General features: G+C 45.0%; 1 protein-coding gene and 1 pseudogene across 7 annotated transcripts in view; both read right to left on the bottom strand.

Annotated features, from left to right (window-relative positions):
* ANKRD46 (ankyrin repeat domain 46) overlaps positions 1 to 18,521 on the bottom strand; it is a 42,794-nt gene extending 24,273 nt beyond the window's left edge. For 4 of the 7 annotated variants that reach the window (XR_016236536.1, XM_089336398.1, XM_089336400.1 and 1 more), the window contains exons 1-2: positions 18,463 to 18,521; positions 17,776 to 17,832 (exon numbers count right to left, since the gene is read on the bottom strand). The gene's annotated coding sequence lies outside the window, so the exon portion shown is untranslated. Of the gene's footprint in view, positions 1 to 1,215; positions 1,360 to 17,775; positions 17,833 to 18,462 lie in introns of all 7 variants that reach the window. The other 3 variants (XM_089336399.1, XM_002710715.6, XM_070075370.2) reach the window with 2 other exon arrangements.
* LOC100341930 (large ribosomal subunit protein bL35m-like) lies at positions 13,519 to 14,840 on the bottom strand (annotated as a pseudogene).
* Positions 18,522 to 19,763: the final 1,242 nt, after the last annotated feature.

The following is a 19,763-nucleotide window of genomic DNA, read 5'->3' on the forward strand; positions in this document are numbered from 1 at the left end:
AAAAGAGTAGTTTTTAGGAAGATCTGGATCCAACACAGATAGATTTTTACTTTATATCTCAATTTGTAGGGAATTCACATTCTGTGGTATTTGTTTAATTTGGCTGTGTCTAAAAATCTTTTGTCTATCAATCTATTTCTCTATGAGACAGAAAGAGTTCCTACCCAAATGTCCATGATGGCTGAGACTGGGCTGAGTCAAAGCTGGGAGCCGGAAACTCAATACAAGTGTCCCTGGTGGGTGGCAGGGACCCACCCACTGCCACCGAGGGTGTGAGTGAGCAGGAAGCTGGAGACAGGAACCCGGGCTGGGTTACCAAATCCAGGTCTTCTGATGGGGGAGGTGGGGGTAACTAGTGTCTCAGCTGCCAGGCCAAATGCCCACCCTTAGAATTCTTCACTTTGTCATTTCTTCAATGCCCAGCTAGCAATTACATCAAAATTAAAACTTCATTAACGCGGCAAAGATGAGGTTAACCTGGAATGTGTAAACGTGAAACAGGGAACAACCCTTCCAGAAGGCCCGGGTCATTGCATTTAAGCTCACGTAACAATTAAAACCAGGCTAACCCAGATGACTCGGGAGGTCTTAGGGTACTACCAAGCTCACCAAGGAGAAAGAGGAGTTCTTGTCTGCAGGTCTGCTCTTAGCCCGCAGCCACGGCTCAGTAACATGTGCGACAGCTGTCAAGTTTTCCTGTAATAACTTACTCCTCACAGAAACCCTATGAGGCAAGTACTGTCATTACCCTCATTTTATGAGTGAGAAAACCAAATTCATCCCCTAAGACTCTTTTCTTGCATAATAAATTACATGGAAGATTAAATGAGGAGAGGCGCTGATCTAGCATGCACATGATGATCTCCAAATTCAAAGTGAAATTTTTTAAACTGCAAAAGAGTAAATATCTAGATGGGTTTCTTACTGCCCAGAAGATAGTCCAGAACACATATTCTGACTTCACTCCTTGTAATCACCTCAAAGTAAGCTTTTCAAAGTGGATGAAAACAACAAAGTATTTGTAAACATCTTCTGCCGTACAGGAAGTGACTAGTTCATTCTCAGGGATTTCTTACTGGCTGGGATACCAGCAAACACCCAAGTTTTTCTTCCTCCATCATGAAATCAAAAAATACCAAACAGGATTTTGGATATATTTCCAACAATATTATACTACTTAATGATTATTTATTTGTATTATTAAAGCTTACTTACAATTCAAAGATATTGGTTTAAAAGAAATCAAAATCAATTGTTCACCAGTGCTTTGGACACTTGTTTTTGGATGTCTTTCAGCAGTTTCCAAAATCTTCAGGGGCTTCCTTGCCAGGAAGTTTCCATTTTACACTCAGTAATTCCCTGATAAAGACACCAAAGTAAGCAGGGGTCGTCCTGCAGTCTTTATACACACGCATGGCTTTTGAAATAAAGTGATTTGTTTTTTAAAGTGACTTTTTTTTCCCAGCAACAACAGCACTTTACATGGGTACTTGGTCTAACAGTGCCACCTCGTGGCCTATCTAGACTTCAAGTTCAAGCCCAGTGTCTGGCACAGGTATAAAAAAAGAGGACCAAATTTTAATTTCTCTTTATTTCGTTTCACAGTAATTATTCTAACTATGAATCTGTAGGAAATCCTGAGTTGCGATGAACTTAAGTTTCATTTCAAAAAAGTTTATCAAGAAAATTAGCGGCATAAATATGATTCCAGATATCTAAACTTAAACTCACCTCAGCACTTAATTTACATAAAGGTACACAATTACTCTTAGGTGTTTAATTAATGCTATAACTAGTACTCAAATAGTATTTTACACTTTGTGTTTCTGTGTGGGTGCAAACTGTTGAAATCTTTACTTAATATACGCTAAATTGATCTTCTGTATATAAAGAAAATTGAAAATTAATCTTGATGTGAATGTAAGGGGAGAGGGAGTGGGGGAGGGGACTGTTGTGGGTGGGAGGGAAGTTATGGGGGGGGAGCTATTGTAATCCATAAGCTGTACTTTGGAAATTTATGTTCATTAAATAAAATAAAATAAAAAAAAATTTACATAAAGGGCTACTTAATTCGCATTCTTGTTCACCTATTCAGCATTGGTTCAAAATACCAGAACTACCATTTTTTCCCAAAATATTCCTTATTTTCTAAATTGTTTACAAAGTTTAAACTGGATCACTTCAAAGAGTATGAAGGCACGAAATTAACTGAGTTATTAGGAAAAAAAAAAAACAACTTTTTCCATGAAGAAGCACCTGGCTCCTGGCTTCGGATTGGCACAGCACCGGCTGAAGCGGCCATTTGGGGGGTGAACCAACAGAAGGAAGACCTTTCTCTCTGTCTCTGTCTCTGTCTCTCTCTCTCTCACTATCTGTCAAATAAATAAAATAATTAAAAATAAATAAAAAAATAAAATGCTATCTGGGGCCAGCCAGTGCTGTGGTGTAGCGGCTAAAGCCACCTCCTGCAGTGCTGGCAAGCATATGGGTACCGATTTCATTTCTGGCTGCTCCACTTCCCATCCAGCTCTCTGCTATGGTCTGGGAGATGGCCCAAGTGCTTGGGCCCCTGCACCCACGTGGGAGACCCGGAAGAAGCTCCTGGCTCCCGGCTTTGGATCGGCACAGTTCCGGCCGTTGCGGCCATTTGGGGAGTGAATCAGTGGATGGAAGACTTTCTCTCTCTCTCCCTCTGTAACTCTGCCTTTCAAATAAAAATAAATAAATCTTTTTTAAAAAATGTTATCAAAAATGACTTCACAGACTTGAAACAATAGAACGCTTTTTGATATTTAAATAAGTGAAACAAGTTATACTTTTGAAATTCACAAGCTTTGCATTTGGAAAAATGATCTGCAATATGGAATTTTTAGCATCTTACACTCTACAGTAGTATAAAATCAGACAGAAAAAGAAATTAAAGGGAAATTCAGGCTCAGTAACTATTAAATTTACTACCAATATTTTAGTATGTCTCCCTCAATGATACTAAACCAAATAAATCTAAAATACTTTTATCTAATACACTTTTTAAAATACACCTTCTCTTTTCTCTCCTCTGGCCCAAATTTTAATTTTTTTAACAAAATATTTATTTGAAAGGCAGAGAATAAGAGAAAGAGAGGGACAGACAGAGAGCAATTTTCCATCCAGTGGTTCACTCTTCAGATGGCCACAACAGTCAGGGCTGGGCCAGGCTGAAGCCAGGAACCAGGAATCCCATCCAGGTCTTCTGAGCGGTACAGGGGCCCAAGCACTCAGGCCATCTTCAGCTGCCTTACCAGGTGCATTAGCAAGGAGCTGGATTGGAAGTGAAGCAGCCGGGACTCGAACCAGTGCTCCTGTAAGGGACGCTGACAGCACAAGCAGCAGCTTAACCCCTTCGCCACAAGGCTGGTCCCACCAAATGCTAATTTTTAATTATACTTCACTGGATGGCTTCCCTGATGTAACCTGTCACATGAAAAGCCTGTCAAATTGCCTCTGCTTTACCGCCCTGCCTGGCCTTGGGCAGTACACACTTGGAACATAGTTCCACCCACCATGGTTTTGACTCACAGCTACTGCAGGACCTTCTACCTTTTCCACACCCTCACCCTTCATGAAATACTTCTCTGTTACATCTCTCAAGCTCTCCTTTAGCCCCTCTCTGGCTACACAAGGCAGGAAGAAATCTGTCTACATGGCCATCCCTAACTTTCTCTGGCTGGTTTCTGATTCCCAGGCTGAGGCAGACTCCCCCTCTCACCAGGGTGAAAATTCCTTGCCTGTGCAGGCCCATGAGCACAGGGTCAGTAGGTGTACAGCTTCAAGTGAAGTTCAAGCATTAGAAATGAATCCCCAATTCAGCAGTGGTGTAAAGACTGCCAAACTGTCCTCCTAAGTGGCCGTGTCATTTTGCATCCCCACCAGCAGTGGATAATTCCTGGTGACTCACATTCCTGTGGACATGTGGTGTTGTCCACATGCTAGATCCTAGCCAATCTAAAGATGTGTGGTGGTATCGCACTGCTGTTTCAATTTGCATTTTCTTGGTAACACACGATGTGAAGCACCTTTGTCATCTGTGAATCTTCTTTGGTGAGATGCTTGGTAAGCTCTTTGGCCTATTTTTTGTATGAAGTTGTTTTCTTATTGCTCAGTTTTAGGAGTTCCCGGTAATTTTTGGGTAACTGACACCTTTATCAGATTTGTTTTTTAAAAAAGTATATTTTATTTATTTGAAAGGCAGAGTTGAGAGAGAGAGAGAGAGCGAGAGAGAGCGAGAGATCATCCATCTAATTTCACTCCCCAAATAGCCACAGTGGTCAGGGCTGGGCCAGGCTGAATGAAGAAGCCAGGAACTCCATCAGGGTTGCTCACATAGTGGTAGGGGCTCAAGTACCTGGGCCATATTCTGCTGCTTTCCCAAATGCTTTTAAATATATATATATATGTATATATATATATATGTGTGTGTGTATATATATATATATTTTTTTTTTACTTGAAAAAGTTAAAGAGAGACAGGGAGAGACAGAAAGGTCTTTCATCCACTGGTTCACTCCCCAAGTGGCTGCAATGGCCAGGGCTGAGCCAGGCCAAAGGCAGGAGCCCAGAGCTTTATCAGGTATCCCATGTGGGTAGCGGGGACCTAAACATGTGGGCTTTCCCCAGGCCATTAGCAGGCAGCTGGATTGGAAGTGGAGCAGCTGGCACATGGTGCCATGGGCAGTGGCCTTGCTGCACCAGCTGGCCTCACTCCCAGACACATTAGCAGGGAGCTGGATCAGAACCTTGTGCTCCAACATGGGACCCTAGCACTGCAGTGGCAGCTTCATCTGCTGCACATGGTGCCAGCCCCTCAGATAGGCCTTTTGCAAATATTTTCTCCCAGTCTATGGCTTAACTTTTCATTATCCTGATGGCATCTTTCATAGGGTAGATTTTAATCTCAGTGGAGCCCAACTCCTCAATCCCTTCTTTCATAGATGCTCCTTTAGTGTCGTATCTAAAAGTCACTGCCAAATCCCAGGTTACCTAGATACCCCTATGGCATCTGGCAGGAGTTTTGTGTTTTTTTGACATTTAGGTCTGTGACCCACAGTGAGCTCATTTTTGTGCAGGCTGTAAGCTCTGTGTCTATATTAGCTTATTTGCATATAGATATCCAGTGTTCCAGCACCATGTTGAGAAAAACTATCTTTGCTCCATTGTGCCGACTTTGCTTCTTTGTCAGAGCCCAGTAACATTTGTGCAGGTTTCTTTCTAGGCCTTCTATTCTGTATCTATTTTGTCACCAGTGCCATGCTGTCTTGAATACTACGGCTTTACAGTAAGTCTTGAAGTCAGTCCTACAATTCCGTAGTCTTTCAATATTATGCTGGCTCTTTTTCTCTCTCCTCATGAAAACATTATAGCTAGTTTGTTGATATCCACAGAATAGTCTGCTGGGAGAAGGGGGGAGGATAGCACTGTGGCATAGCAGGTTAAGCCACCGCCTGTGACACTGGCATCCCATATTGGTAACAGTCTGTGTCCTGCCTACTCCACTTCAAATCCACCTGTCTGCTAATGAGCTGAGAAGGCAGTGGAAGATGGTCCAAGTGCTTGGGCTCCTGCCACCTGAGTAGGAGTCCTGGAAGAAGCTGCTAGCTCCTGGCTTTAGCCTGGACCACTCCTAGCCATTTGTGGTCATTTGGGGAGTGAACCAGCAGATGGGAGATCTCTTTCTTGCTCTCTGTCCCTTCCTCTCTCTGTAACTCTGCCTTTCAAATAAATAACTCCAGGAGCTGGCACTGTGGTGCCAGCCTGCAGTGCTGGCACCCCATATGGGCGCTGGTTCAAGTCGCAGCTGCTCCTCTTCCAATCCAGCTCTCTGCTATGGCCTGGGAAAGCAGTGGAAGATGGCCCAAGTCCTTGGGCCCCTGCACCTGTGGGAGACCTGGAATAAGCTCCTGGCTTCAGATCAGCTCAGCTCTGGCTGTTGCAGTCACTTGGAGAGTGAACCAGCGGAATGAAAGACCTCCCCCCCCCCCCCGCCTCTCCTCTCTGTGTAACTCTGACTTTCAAACAAATAAAATAATTGTTTAAAAAAATCTTTAAAAAAAAACTTGCTAGGATTTTGATTGAGATTTTATTGAATCTATCTAGGCATGGGAAAAACCTTTTTTGTTTGTTTGTCCCTGTATACCTAACTCTGCAAGTGACTGACAGAGCTTGAGAGTCAAGTGTGTGTGTGTGTGTGTTTGTGTGTGTGTATTTTTTTTTTTTTCATTTTAACTAAAAGGTAGAGACAGACAGAGATCTTCCATCTGCTGGTTCACTCCCCATATACCCGGAACAGCCAGGGGGCAGGCCAGGCAAAAGTCAGGGAAATTAATCTGGTCTCCACTTGGGTGGCAGGGACCCAGCTACTTGAGTCCTCACCTGTTGCTTCTCTGGGTATACATTAGCGTAAGGTGAGAGTTGGGAACAGAATCGGGACTCGAGCCCAGGTGCTCCAGTATAGGATGCAGGTGTCCCAAGTGGTGTCTTGAACACTTGCCCCTGTGTGAAGCACTTTTAATCCCTGCTCACATGTTGGAAGCCTGGTCCCCAGTGTGGCAGTGCTGAGGTGGTGGTTCCTGGTGGAAGGTGCCAAGGTCATGGGAACACACCCTCAGATCTCACAGGACTGGGTAATCAGAGAAGAGTGATCTACCCTTCCCAGCACATGAGCCCTCCTTCCCTCTCGTACTCTCATCGTGTGATGACATCCGCCACGGCATGAGAGTGAGAAGGCCCTCACCAGAGGATGAACGGAGGGAGCTGTCCAGTCTTTCAGCCTCCCAAACTGTGAGCTAAGTAACTCTCTTCTTTACACATTACCCAGTGTCAGGTGTTTGTTACAGCAACACAAAACACACCAAGACAATCTCTAGCATCTGGCAGGAATCAAATTAAAAAAAAAAAAAAGGAAGATTTGTTTTTTATTTATTTGAAAGGCAGAACAACAGATACAGAGAAAGCCAGAGACAGTGAGAGCTCTCCTATCCACTGATTCACTCCCCAAATGGCCTGAGCAGCCAGGGCTGGGCCAGGCTGAAGCCCAAAGCCAGAAACTCCACCTGGGTCTCCCCATGTGAGTGCGGGGGCCCAAGCACTCGGGCCATCCTCCGCCCCCTTCCCAGGCGCATCAGCAGGGAGCCGATGGTTTGCAGGGGAGAGGCCAGACAGAGAGATTTCAAGAAGCAATGCCATCTGGCTACTGGAAAAAACTGTTATTAGGACTAAAAATGTCACCAAAGGTCAAATGCCTAGATAAGTTACTGCAATAATGTCATATTCATAACATTAAAAAAAATTAAACAGGCTAAAGGAAAAAAAAAAAAGAAGACATCATAATGTAATGAGAAAAAACACAGATTATTTGGCCAAGTTTTAATATGGTGAGTTTAAGAAGTAAATCTAGGGGCTGACGCTGTGGCATCCCCTAAGGGCGCCAGCTCTAGTCCTGGCTGCTTCTCTTCTGATCCAGCTCTCTGCTGTGGCCCAGGAGGACAGTGGAAGATGGTTCAAGTCCTTGGGCCCCTGGACCCACGTGGGAGACCCAGAAGAAGCTCCTGGCTCCTGGCTTCGGATAGGCGCAGCTCCAGCTGTTGCAGCCATCTGGGGAATGAACCACTGGATGGAAGACCTCTCTTTCTGTCTCTACCTCTCCCTGAAACTCTTTCAAATAAATAAAATAAATATATAAAAAAAGAAGTAAATCCTGCTACCCAATCTGATAAAAACTCAAAGTGGAAAAGATAGCTGAATAGATCATTTGTATTCTTGCATTTGTTCCTAATTGACTTGGTAACATATTGATCATAATGATAGGACTAAGAGCCAAAGGGATCACATAAACAAGACTAGTGTCTGCAAATATTAACTGATAGAATAAAAAAGGGAGAGAATGATCCAACATGGGAAGCAAGATACACAGCAGACTCATAGAATGGCAGATGTCCTAAACAGCACTCTGGCCTCAGAATCAGCCCTTAAGGCATGTGGATCCAGCTGAAAAGCCCATGAGAGTATTTCAGGCATGGAAAGCCAAGACACTCTGGCAAAAAAAAAAAAAAAAACAAAAAACAAAAAAAAACAAAAAAAAACAAACAACCCTAAATGAAAGATCTCTGTGAGTGAGATCCCAGTGGGAAGAACAGGTCATCAAAGAAGGAGGTACCTTTCTCTGAAGGGAGGAGAGAACTTCCATTCTGACTACGACCTTGTCTAAATATGATCAGAGTCAGTGAACTCAAAAGGCTTCCATAGCCTTGGCAACTCATGACAAGAGCCTAGGGTGATTACTGATGCCATAAACAAGAGTGTCAATTTGTTAAGTCAACAACAGGAGTCACTGTGCACTTACTCCTCATGTAGGATCTCTGTCCTTAGTGTGCTGTACAGTGTGATTTAATGCTATAACTAGTACTCAAACAGTATTTTTCACTTTATGTTTCTATGTGGGTGCAAACTGTTGAAATCTTTACTTACTATATGCTAAACTGATCTTCTGTATATAAAGAGAATTGAAAATGAATCTTGATGTCAATGGAAGGGGAGAGGGAGCGGGAAAGGGGACGGTTGCGGGTGGGAGCAAAGTTATTGGGGGGAAGCCATTGTAATCCATAAGCTGTACTTTGGAAATTTATATTCATTAAATAAAAGTTAAAAAAAAGAAAAGAAATAATAATGTATAATTATCTTTTAATCAATTAAATTCATGAATGTATTAAAATACTGCATATTAGATACTCTATTAGGTACATAAAATATCTGTGTTTTATTTCTGTGGCATATGTGTGTTCAGGGCCACATGACAGGGAGCTAGGTGTGAGGAAATTGTCCATTTTTTAATCAATGGGCTTGTATCTCATGTATTGAACACAGACTGGCCTTGGAATTGATCTGTTTCTCTAGTAATGTAATGGCAAGTTAGAAGTTAAATTCACTACGGTTTCTAACCACTGGTTTGCAGGAAGCACCAAGCATTCTAGTGAAGAACAGTAAGCTTCAGAAAAACCGAACAACACCAAAAACAAGAACCTGCTTCTATTTAATCTGGAAATAAGCTGTTTCTTTCTAGATGATTTTTATAAAGTTTAAGTTGAGAATTCTTTGTCTGTTTACCAGGCTGGAAAAAAAGGATCTTATCACAAAGATACAAGCATAAACGTAAGTTCTTATTGAAAATCATTTTTTAGAATAGGTAGATCTTTTATAAACATACAACACAGTATTTATGGACTGCCTATACAAAATACAATTCCCTATTTTCCTTATAAGAAATCTAGAAAAGATATTTAATAGAATGTTATTAGTATGATAAACTCAAAATTATAGTGACAATGTCAAATGTTCTTTCATTTCTAGAGAATAAATAACAAAAGAAAGTCAACATGGAATCACTGAAAAAATTCTATACCATAAGAAAAGAGGTATATTAGTTCTACTGGAAAAAAGTACAGCACTGAAAATTACTTACAATAAAAAAAAATTAGAAAAAAAGCCAATATTCTGATCTCAGGAACATACAAAAAAATCAGAATGGGGCCGGTGCTGTGGTATAGTGGATAAAGCCGCAGACTGCAGTGCCAGGATCCCATTGGACACCAGTTTGAGTGCCAGCTGCTCCACTTCCAATCTGTCTCCCTGCTAATGTGCCTGGGAAAGCAGCAGAAGATGGTCCAAGTCCTTGAGCCCTTGCACCCACTTAGGAGACCTGGAAGAGACTCTTGGCTCTTGGCTTCAGACTGGCTCAGCTCCAGCTGTTGCAGCCATTTGGGGAATGAGCCAGCATATAGACCTCTCTTTCCCTCTCTCTCTCTCTGCCTCTGCTTCTAAGTAACTCTGCCTTTTGAATAAACAAATCTAAAAAATTCAGAACTCAGAGGAAGTAAAAAATTTTAAAAAGTAGATTAGACATTCCCTGGAGAAAGGCTAGTCTCTTCAACAAATGGTGTTCTGAAAATTGCATTTCCACACGCAGAAATTTGAAACAAGACCTCTATCTTATGGATCAAGGATTTAAACTTAAGACCTGAAACTATTACACTACAGGAGAAAAACAAAGGAGAAATGCTGATGCAAGACCTTGGCTTACAGAAAGACTTTTTAGGTAAGACTGCAAAAGAACAGGCAAAAATAGACAAACAGGATTGTATCAGGCTAAGAAGCTTCTGCACAGCAAAGGAAACAAAGTGAAAAGGCAACCAACAGAATGGGAGAAAATACTTGCAAACTGTATGTCTGATAAATGATTAATATCCAGAACATACATATAAAGAGATCAAGAACAAAACAAACAATCCAGCTAAGAAATGAGCAAACGATATGCACAGATATTTTTCAAAGAAACATAAATGGCCAACAGACACAAGAAAAATGCTCAGGATCACTAGATATCAGAGAAATGCAAATAAACAATCAAGTATCTCACTCCAGTTCGAATGGTATTATCCATGGCCGGCGCCGCGGCTCAATAGGCTAATCCTCTGCCTTGCGGCGCCGGCACACTGGGTTCTAGTCCCGGTCGGGGCACCGGATTCTGTTCCGGTTGCCCCTCTTCCAGGCCAGCTCTCTGCTATGGCCCGGGAGTGCAGTGGAGGATGGCCCAAGTACTTGGGCCCTGCACCCCATGGGAGACCAAGAGAAGCACCTGGCTCCTGCCTTCGGATCAGCGCGATGCACCAGCTGCAGCGCGCCGGCCACGGCGGCCATTGGAGGGTGAACCAACGGCAAAGGAAGACCTTTCTCTCTGTCTCTCTCTCTCTCACTGTCCACTCTGCCTGTCAAAAAAGAAAAAGAAAAAAAAAAAAAAAGAATGGTATTATCCAAAAATAAAAAAATAGCAAATACCACTGAGGTTGTGGAGAAAATGGTACCCTAATCTACTGCTGGTGGGAAAGCAAATTTGTACAACCATTATGGAAAACAGTATGGAGATTCCTCCAAAAACTAAAAACAGATTTACCATGATGCAGCTATCCCACTTCTAGGAATGTATCTAAAGAAAATGAAATCAGCATATGAAAGAGATACCTGCATGTCTATGTTTATAGCAGTCCAATTCACAATAGTAAAAGATACAGAATCAACCTAGATGTCCACCAGCTGGTGACTGGATAAAGAAAATGCCATACACACACATACACACACACACATACACACAGCAGAATATTAAGCACAAAAAAAAGAATGAAATCCTGACATTTGCAACAAAATAGATGGAACTTGAGATCATTCTGCTAAGTGAAATGAGGCAGACCCAGAAAGACAAATATCAAGTTTTCTCTTTGTTATGTAAGTTAATATACAGAGAGAGAACAACACTCAATGTTTTTTGTACAAGAGTTATAAATACTGCTTCACTCAATTACACCATGTTTATGACTACATACTCTTCTCTCCCTACTTTATGATCACTGTCAGGAATTCCATTTTGTGATATTAATTTCCTGTTTTCAAATAGAAAATGCTATATATGTGGATGTATAGAAAAATGTTAAACATTATTAAATCTTAAAATTTAAAAACTCCCCATCTGCTCTTTCATCTTTTTTTTTTTAAGAACTGTAAGTTAAATAAAAACGGAACAGAAATTTAAAATCCAAGTTGTAAACAGTACGGAACAGAACAAATACTGTAGAAAATCATATCTGTGACCAAAGCACCTAGCTGAAGGAGGTATGTAGAGGGAGGAGAGGACATAAGACACGACAGCTGTGACATCTGGAGGGTAGGGCCAACCCACAAAAACCGCCCCCCACAAACAGACAAGAACGAAAGGCACAAACTTCAGGAAATGCCTTCCTCAGCTGAAAATTAAATCTACAGATTTACAGATCGAAGAACTTCTCATCTTCCAGATAAAATTCATGAATTTTAAAAAAATCAACAGACACTGGGATCAGCGCTGTGACACAGTAGGTGAGGCCGCCACCTGCAGTGCTGGCATCCCATATGGGTGCTGGGTTCGAGTCCCGGCTGCTCCACTTCCGATCCAGCTCTCTGCTATGGCCTGGAAAAGCAGTAGAGGATGACTAAAGTCCTTGGGCCCCTGCACCTGCGTGGGAGACCCGTAAGAAGCTCCTGGCTCCTGGCTTCAGATTGGCACAGCTCCAGCCATTGTGGCCAACTGGGGAGTGAACCATTGGATGGAAGACCTCTCCTCTCTCTCTCTCTCTGCCTGTCCTCTTTCTGTGTAACTCTGACTTTCAAATAAATAAATAAATCTTTAAAAAAATCAGCAGACACAACTCTACACTTGGAAGTATTTTATGACTTTAACTCTTCACAGTGCAACAGAAGACTGTATCCGCCTCGGAGAAGGCAAAGGTGGGGTTAGTCTGGTGGTCACTGTGCACCTTGAGTCACTCTGTATGTGGGGTAACGTGCGGAAGAAAGGAACCTCAACTCACTAAGCTCAGGTATTCAGAATGAAATCATGCTTTTTTTATACACTTTACCACCTTCTTAAACCATACTATCTATGTAAGCCTTATTTTTTATTTTCAATGTAGTATCTTTTTTTTTCACCTCCAAACAAACATCTATTCTTTATTAACTGGTCCCATACATAGACACACACTTGGGCCTTCTGGTTTTAGAATATTCTATTATTACTCCTTCTCCCTTTAATGAGCACACATTGGTTTCAAGGACACCCTCCTAGTAAAAGGGGCGGTTTGCCTTATCGTCAAGTGCCGTAGTACAGGATTCAAACATCACTGCTCCTGGCGCTGCTTTTCAACCAGGAGAGTGCCTGTGCTTTGTAAACGCTTCCCGAGGCTTCTGACGGGGGAGCTGACAGCCAGCGCCCTCCTCTGCCCCCTTCAAGAGGCTCCGCTCTTGTGTCATTTCCAAAATGACGGGCAGGACTTTTCCCCCGTAGTTTCTGCAATGGCTGGAAAACGCTTATTCTTACAAATACAAATACCAAGTCTCAAGTGGACAAACTATTAAGAAATACAGTAGCTTTCAAAGCCTGGGTGAACAGTGCTTGTCTTGTACCGTTTCCCGTGCCTCAAGAAGGGGGTGTACTGGCTGGAAGGCTATTTCATTTACCCTTCTATGAAAAACACCGGTTCCAATGCACGACACAAGAACTGCTGTTGAGGACAATGAAGTCAGGAGAGCAGACACCAAGAGGGCCGTCACCCTATGCTCTCCTGAGGGAAAATGCTCCTTCTGTTCCACCTGAGTCTGCTAACAATGAAATCAGCTGAGGGACAGCCAGTCCCCACACTGGGTGCTGACACCAACCCCTTGGGCCCCTCTGCCCGTGTGGGAGACTCAGATGAACCTCCAGGCTCTTGGCTTCAGATCAGATCAGATCAGCTCTAGCTGTTTCAGCCATTGGAGGAGCGAACCAGCAGGTGGAAGACCTCTCTTTCCCTGTAACTCTGCCTTTAAAATTAATAAATAAATCTTTAAAGACAATGCAGTTTTAGACTTCTGATTCTCTGTCATTTCTGGGAGTGCTTAATCTATTCAGTCTTAAAACTCTCAGAAGTTGTGTAAACTGGTGTTTTATGTTTACACAATAGTTTTTTTAAAAGGTCACTTTTATACTTCTTCATTTTTGCAGAGACATAATATGTACACCAATACACACAAGCGATGCCTGGGGAGCCGGGACATTTCTGACCTACATTTTCAGGGTCATAGGATCCTGGTACTTCTGATAGGAATCGACGGCACACCAGTTCCGCCTCTTCCAGAAAGCTGGTGTCATTTTATCTAGGCATTTACTCTGGGTTTTACTGCAGAACACAAATTCCCTCAAGCATCTTTTTCTTGCAGTGATCTTTTTCCATAATTTCTTTTTTTAAGGATTTTATTTATTTTTATTTGACAGGTGAAGTTAGACAGGGAGAGGGAGACAGAGAGAGAAAGGTCTTTCTTCCATTGGTTCTCTCCAAATGGCCACAATGGCCAAAACTGAGCTGATCCAAAGCCAGGAGCCAGGAGCTTCTTCCGGGTCTCCCACGTGGGTGCAGGGGCCCAAGGACTTGGGCCATCTTCCACTGCTTTCCCAGGCCACAGCAGAGAGCTGGACTGGAAAAGGGGCAGCTGAGACTAGAACCGGTGCCGCACCCATATGGGATGCTGGCGCCACAGGCAGAGGATTAACCTACTGCGCCATGGCGCCAGCCTGCATAATTTCTTCTTGTAACCAGACTTTCTGATTTAGCCGAAGGCCGAAGGCCAGAGTGAAGTCTAGGAAACCTGTGGATGACGGCTCTCAGTTTTTCTCTTGCCTTTTCGTGAACTGAAGTATGTGACCGTTCTGACCGGCAGCTTCAGGACACTTGGAAGCGAGGGAGCCCCTCTGTCCGGAATGGCTGTAGGATGCCCACATGTGAGGTTTGCAACAGAGGACTCTGTTTCCGACAGTCTGAATGTGGACAGTGCAGGAAGAAGACAGGCACTCTTGGCAGTTTTGATACGCTGGAGATGCCAAAACATCCAGGGGCCGTAAGATTCCTGACGCAGCTCTCAGGATACTGGCAAAAGCAAAAGCTGCCATCACGTCACACTCGCCTGGGCGGCCACAGTTAGGATCTTCATGGTTATAGGTGCAACAGCCAGAGCTGAGCCAATCCAAAGCCGGGAGCCAGGAGTTTCCTCCAGGTCTCCCACATGTGTGCCGGGGCCCAAGGACTTGGGCCATCCTTTGCTGCTTTCCCAGGTGCATTAGCAGGGAGCTGGATCATAAGTGGAACAGCCAAGACTTGAATCAGCGCCCATATGGGATGCTGGTGCTGCAGTCCGGGGCTTTAACCCGCTGCACCACAGCGCCGGCCCCCTGTCAGTTCTTAATACAACTGAGAAAGCATATTTCAAAATAAGTCCTGTTCCTCATTCTCTGTGTGTTTTGTATTTATATATGCATTTTGCAGGACCTCTAAGTGAATATTTAACCTAAGGTAAGAACAAAGATTAATCTTAAAGGTACATGGTCCACCCAAGTGTTTTTATGAGCCCTGAAATGTACTGTGAAAAAAGGACACCCTTCATTTGGAAAATTAATTGCATACTATTACTAGCAATACTACAGTTATTTCCCTCAGTCGTTGATAAAATAATCCAAGTGTAACTGATAAGTAGCTAAGTTGGAAATAAAGATAATCAGGCCCAGCGCTGTGGCACAGAGGGGTAAGCCTCTGCCTGCAACGCTGGCATCTTGTATGGGCACTTGTTGGAGACCCAGCTGCTCCACTTCCGATCAGCTCTCTGCTGTGGCCTGGGAAAGCAGCAGAAGATGGCCCAGGTGCTTGGGACCCTGCTCCCACGTGGGAGACCTGGAGGAAACTCTGGGCTCCTGGCTTCACCTGGGCCTAGCTCTAGCTGTTGCGGTAGTTTTGGGGGTGAACCAACAGATGGAAGAGTTCGCTCTCTGCCTTTCAAGTAAATAAAAAATAAATCTTTATAAAAAACAAACAAAGATGATATTCTGTGGGAATGACTCCAGTGCTTTCAAATATTTCATACAAGAGGAGCAGCGCTGAGACACAGTGGTTTAGGCCACCACCTGTGACACCAGCATTCCATAGCAGAGTGCTAGTTTGAGTCCCAGCTACTGGCTGCTGATCCAGCCCCATGCTGATGTGCCTGGGGAAGCAGTGGATGATGGTCCAAGTTCTTTGGTCTCAGCCACTTAAGTGAGAGACCTGGATGGATGGAGTCTGGTCTGGCTGTTGTGACCATCTGAAGAGTGGACCAGTATGTGAATTTGTCTCTCTGTCTCTCCCTCCTTCTCCATCACTCTGCCTTTCAAATGAATAAATAAATCCTTAAATAAAAAAATATATTTATACACATATATTATATATACGAGTAAGTTATGCTAACTCCCTGCAAAGTGCTGTCCATGCATCTCCAAGTCCTCTGCCAGTAGTTACTCTTGAAACCACACCAACCAGGTGTTTTCCCTCATTCTCTCCTCGAAGTGTTCTTGTGAGTACCAATGGCCTTGGTAGCACAGGAGGTTACTTTAATTGTCCTATTTTATGAGCAGTCACTGCTGCTAACCTCTTACTGTGCCTAATTCATAAATTAAATGTCATCATAGGTATTACGGATAGGAAAAACACAGACTCCTGTATGTAGGGTTTGGGACTGTGTTTTCAGGCATCTATCTACTGGGTACTTGGTACACAGTCCCCAGAGACAAATGGGGGCTGCTGTGCCTCTACCACGACCACCTGTTCTACGTCACCATCATCTCTCACTTGGATCAGTGCACCCACCTCCTAACTGGTCTCCCAGCTTCCGCCCTTGCCCTCATAGTCCACTCTGAACAGAGTAGCCTCGGTGATTGTTGAAAAACATCAAGCCAGGGTCCCTTACCCCTCTGAACAACACCCTCCAACCACCTCCTGCTACTACACTCAGTGTACAAAGCTCCCTCCCTCCCTCTGCTGCTCCTCCAAGAAGACGGAGGATTTCTGGGCTTCTGCACCTGCCCGCTGTGTTCTTCCCTGGGAGCTGCCCCGCTGTCCCATGTTCCCTCGGTTCTGCTCAGCGGTGTTCTCCACGGCAAGGTTCCTCAGGTTAGAGGTGTGCCTGTTCCCTCCCGGTACTTCCTGTGCCCGTTCACTGCTCCATCTTTCTTCTTAGTAACTGTCACCATTTGACTGGATATGTTTTGATTGATTTTTAAAAAAAAACAAGATTTATATGTTTAGTTGAAAAGTGGAGCAACAGAGAGGGAGGGAGACACACAGAGAGATCTTCCACCAGCTGGTTCACTCCCCAAATGGCCACAATAGCCAGATCTGGGCCAGACTAAAGCCAAGTGTGGAACTCCATCTGGATTCCCCACATGGGTGACAGGGGCCCAGGGACTTGTTCCAACTCCTGTTGCCTTCTCAGGCATATTAGCAGCGAGCTGGATCAGAAGCAGAGCCAAGACTTGAACCAGCACTCAGATATGGGATGATGGCTTTGCAAGCAGAGGCTTAACCTACTGTACCAACGCCAGGTGGTGATTCGATTTTTTTTAAAAGTTATTCTGTTTACTGCCCCCACCTCCAGCACCTCCAGCGAAATCAGGACGACTCTGTTTGGCTCACTCTTACAATCCCAGTGTTCAGGGCAGCGCCTGGTTACAGAAGGAAGTCAATGTAAATCTGCTATATAAATGCTGACCTATGCAAATAAAGAAATCCTGACAGTACTAAGAGATCCGGGACACTCTAACAGCCAACAATGGGAAATAAAACTTCCATCCTAACAATGATGGAACTCTGCAAATCCTGTACCTCCCTCAGTATGTTACTCAATCTGCTCTAAATAACAGGCTACCAACTCTCGTCCTTGCTCTTCACCTCACAGCCTCTCCCCACTGCCCTTCCTAAACCCTGAAAATAGCAACTTACTCTCACTGAAACATCTCCCACCCCCTCTGATGCTGCTATCCTAAGACTGAAAAGGCAGGAGGGAGCTTGTTACAACGGTAAGAAATCACACGGTGTTGGAAAGCCACGTACGCTGTTCACATCCAAACTCATCTCTATTTCGAATCCATCATACCGAGCAGTGAGGGCTTTATTAATCTCTATAACCCCTAATGAGGGAAGTTTTATTAGACTCCCGTTAAACTGGGGAGGAGCTGGAACGTGTACAGCCGCAACCATAAACCTTGAAAGACGTCGTTCAGGCTATAAATCACACACACACACACACACACACAGCCCGGAGAACACGAACACGTGTGCACAGGCAACACTCGCAAGCAGCCGAGGCTCAGCTCTCACTCACCCTCCGCCAGCCGTCAAGTCTCGGACAAGTCCACGCTCCTTGCCTCAGTTTCCCTCTCTGCAAAACAGAAACGGCGGCTGAAGGTTGCTGTCGGGATGCAGTAAAGGTCCCCGGGGCTGTCAGTACTGGTGTACACGCTGAGCACCCCTAAACCGCAACCCCCTGAGGGTGTGCGAGCAGAGACACGGGGCGCCACAGCCGCAAAACTCCACGCCTGACGCCCCGTCCCGCCGCAGTCAAAACGCGGGCACGCCACAAAGACCTTCGGGCTCTGTGCACAGGGGCTGCACGGAACACAAACGCATTGCAGTGCTCAGCCCAGGGTCCCCTCCCCGGGATGCCGCAGCCTGCGTAGCAAATATTCCACACTCCGCACACACTTCTGGCCCCCAGCTCTCCGAATAAGGCACACTCGGCCTGTAATGTTAACACGATCCCCCCCCCCCGTCGACCACCACCCCGGGGTGTCAACGCGAACCCGCGCGGGCCGCCTTCCGGCCCGCACCACCACCACTCGGCCGCGCCTCGGTCTCCCCGGCCTCAGCGCAAGGTGCGAGACCCAGGCGCCCGCGCCCCGCAGGCCCCTCTGCCAGGCCCAGGACCCGGGCTCTCCGGGCCTTCGGGGCCAGCCGGGGAGGCAGCAGTGGCTCCTGCCCAGGCGCTGCCCGTGGGGCCCGGCCCAGGTACCTGCGACTCGGACGAGCAACAGCGGCGACAGCGGCAGCACCTTGTCCGTGACGGAGGCCGGCGGAGGAGGGGACCGGCCAGCCACAGAGGCAGGACGAGCCCCCTCCGCTGGACCAGAGCGGCCTCGCGCCGCCGCGGCGGGCGCGCCCCCTGCAGGTGGGAGGCCCGCACAGCTGCTGGGCACGCGCTGGGTCCGAGACACACAGGTGAGCCCTCTCTGTAGGTCGGATTCCGAAAGGAAAGGCGTTGCCTTCCTCCATCTGCGTCCTGGACGTTCTGCACTTTTCACAGCCCTTTCTGGATATGCATCCCAACCCCTCGGCTAAATGGAGGCCTCAAGGGCAAGGACGGTTTTATTAGTTTGCTATTAAGCATCAATTAATCATAGTTGCTCACTGCTACGGTGGAACTACAGAACCCAAGTGACCTCACCTTAACCCATAACCCTGAGTTTTAAATTTTACAAAAATATGGGGTTTTTTTTGAGTGATTTACATTCCGCTTTGTAGGATTCCTTGCCTTTTTGCAACATGTGCTCAAAGCTAACAATGGGGAAGTTCGTTTACTGAGACCTCCCCCCACCCCCCATACCTTTTCTTAGCTTATCAGCTCCCACCCTGCAGCCAGGGTGACGACCCCTGCATGGTAACAGTCTCTCCTCTGGATTCTGGCACCACTCACCCATCCATTCAAGGGCCATCCACTCAGGCTGAGAGCTTGTTATCAATGATGTCATGTCTATGATTAGGGTTACTGTCAAATCTAAGGAATGCACGACCACATTTCTTCTGTATAACAATTGGGAGATCCCAGGATATTTCACATTTTCTTGTGCAGTAACTAATCGAACATTACTCTTTGGATTGATGACATTTATTAGCCAATTTGTCATTGATGTCTTCCAAAGGATCATGTATTGAGTTTTTTATCGCCTCCAAGGATGCATGAAAATTATGTCAAATCAGCAAGGCAATTAAGCCTTGTCCTAGTGTTCACCTGAGGGCCCGTCCACTACTTGTATTCAAGCTCACCCCTCTCAAGAATTGCTTCATTTTGTTCAATCTGCAAAATTTAGCTTTTATTCATCTGATGAGATTAAGGGGATGAGCTGCAAGCCAAGCGTGTTCTATGACTCCTTGGCGTCACCACACCTGGGGACTCTGACACATTAGCTGTTAGGAGCCTGCACGGAAGCTCTTCCTAGACTCCAGCAATAACTTACTGCTGCATGACGGTGACCATGAGCTACGTGAGTAGATCCCACTAAATGCAAACCAAAGTATACCCAGTGTATTCCTGTT

Source organism: Oryctolagus cuniculus, chromosome 6, assembly GCF_051225735.1.
Source record: "Oryctolagus cuniculus isolate XC-2025 breed Fujian yellow rabbit chromosome 6, ASM5122573v1, whole genome shotgun sequence".
In the NCBI taxonomy this organism is placed as follows: Eukaryota; Metazoa; Chordata; class Mammalia; order Lagomorpha; family Leporidae; genus Oryctolagus; species Oryctolagus cuniculus.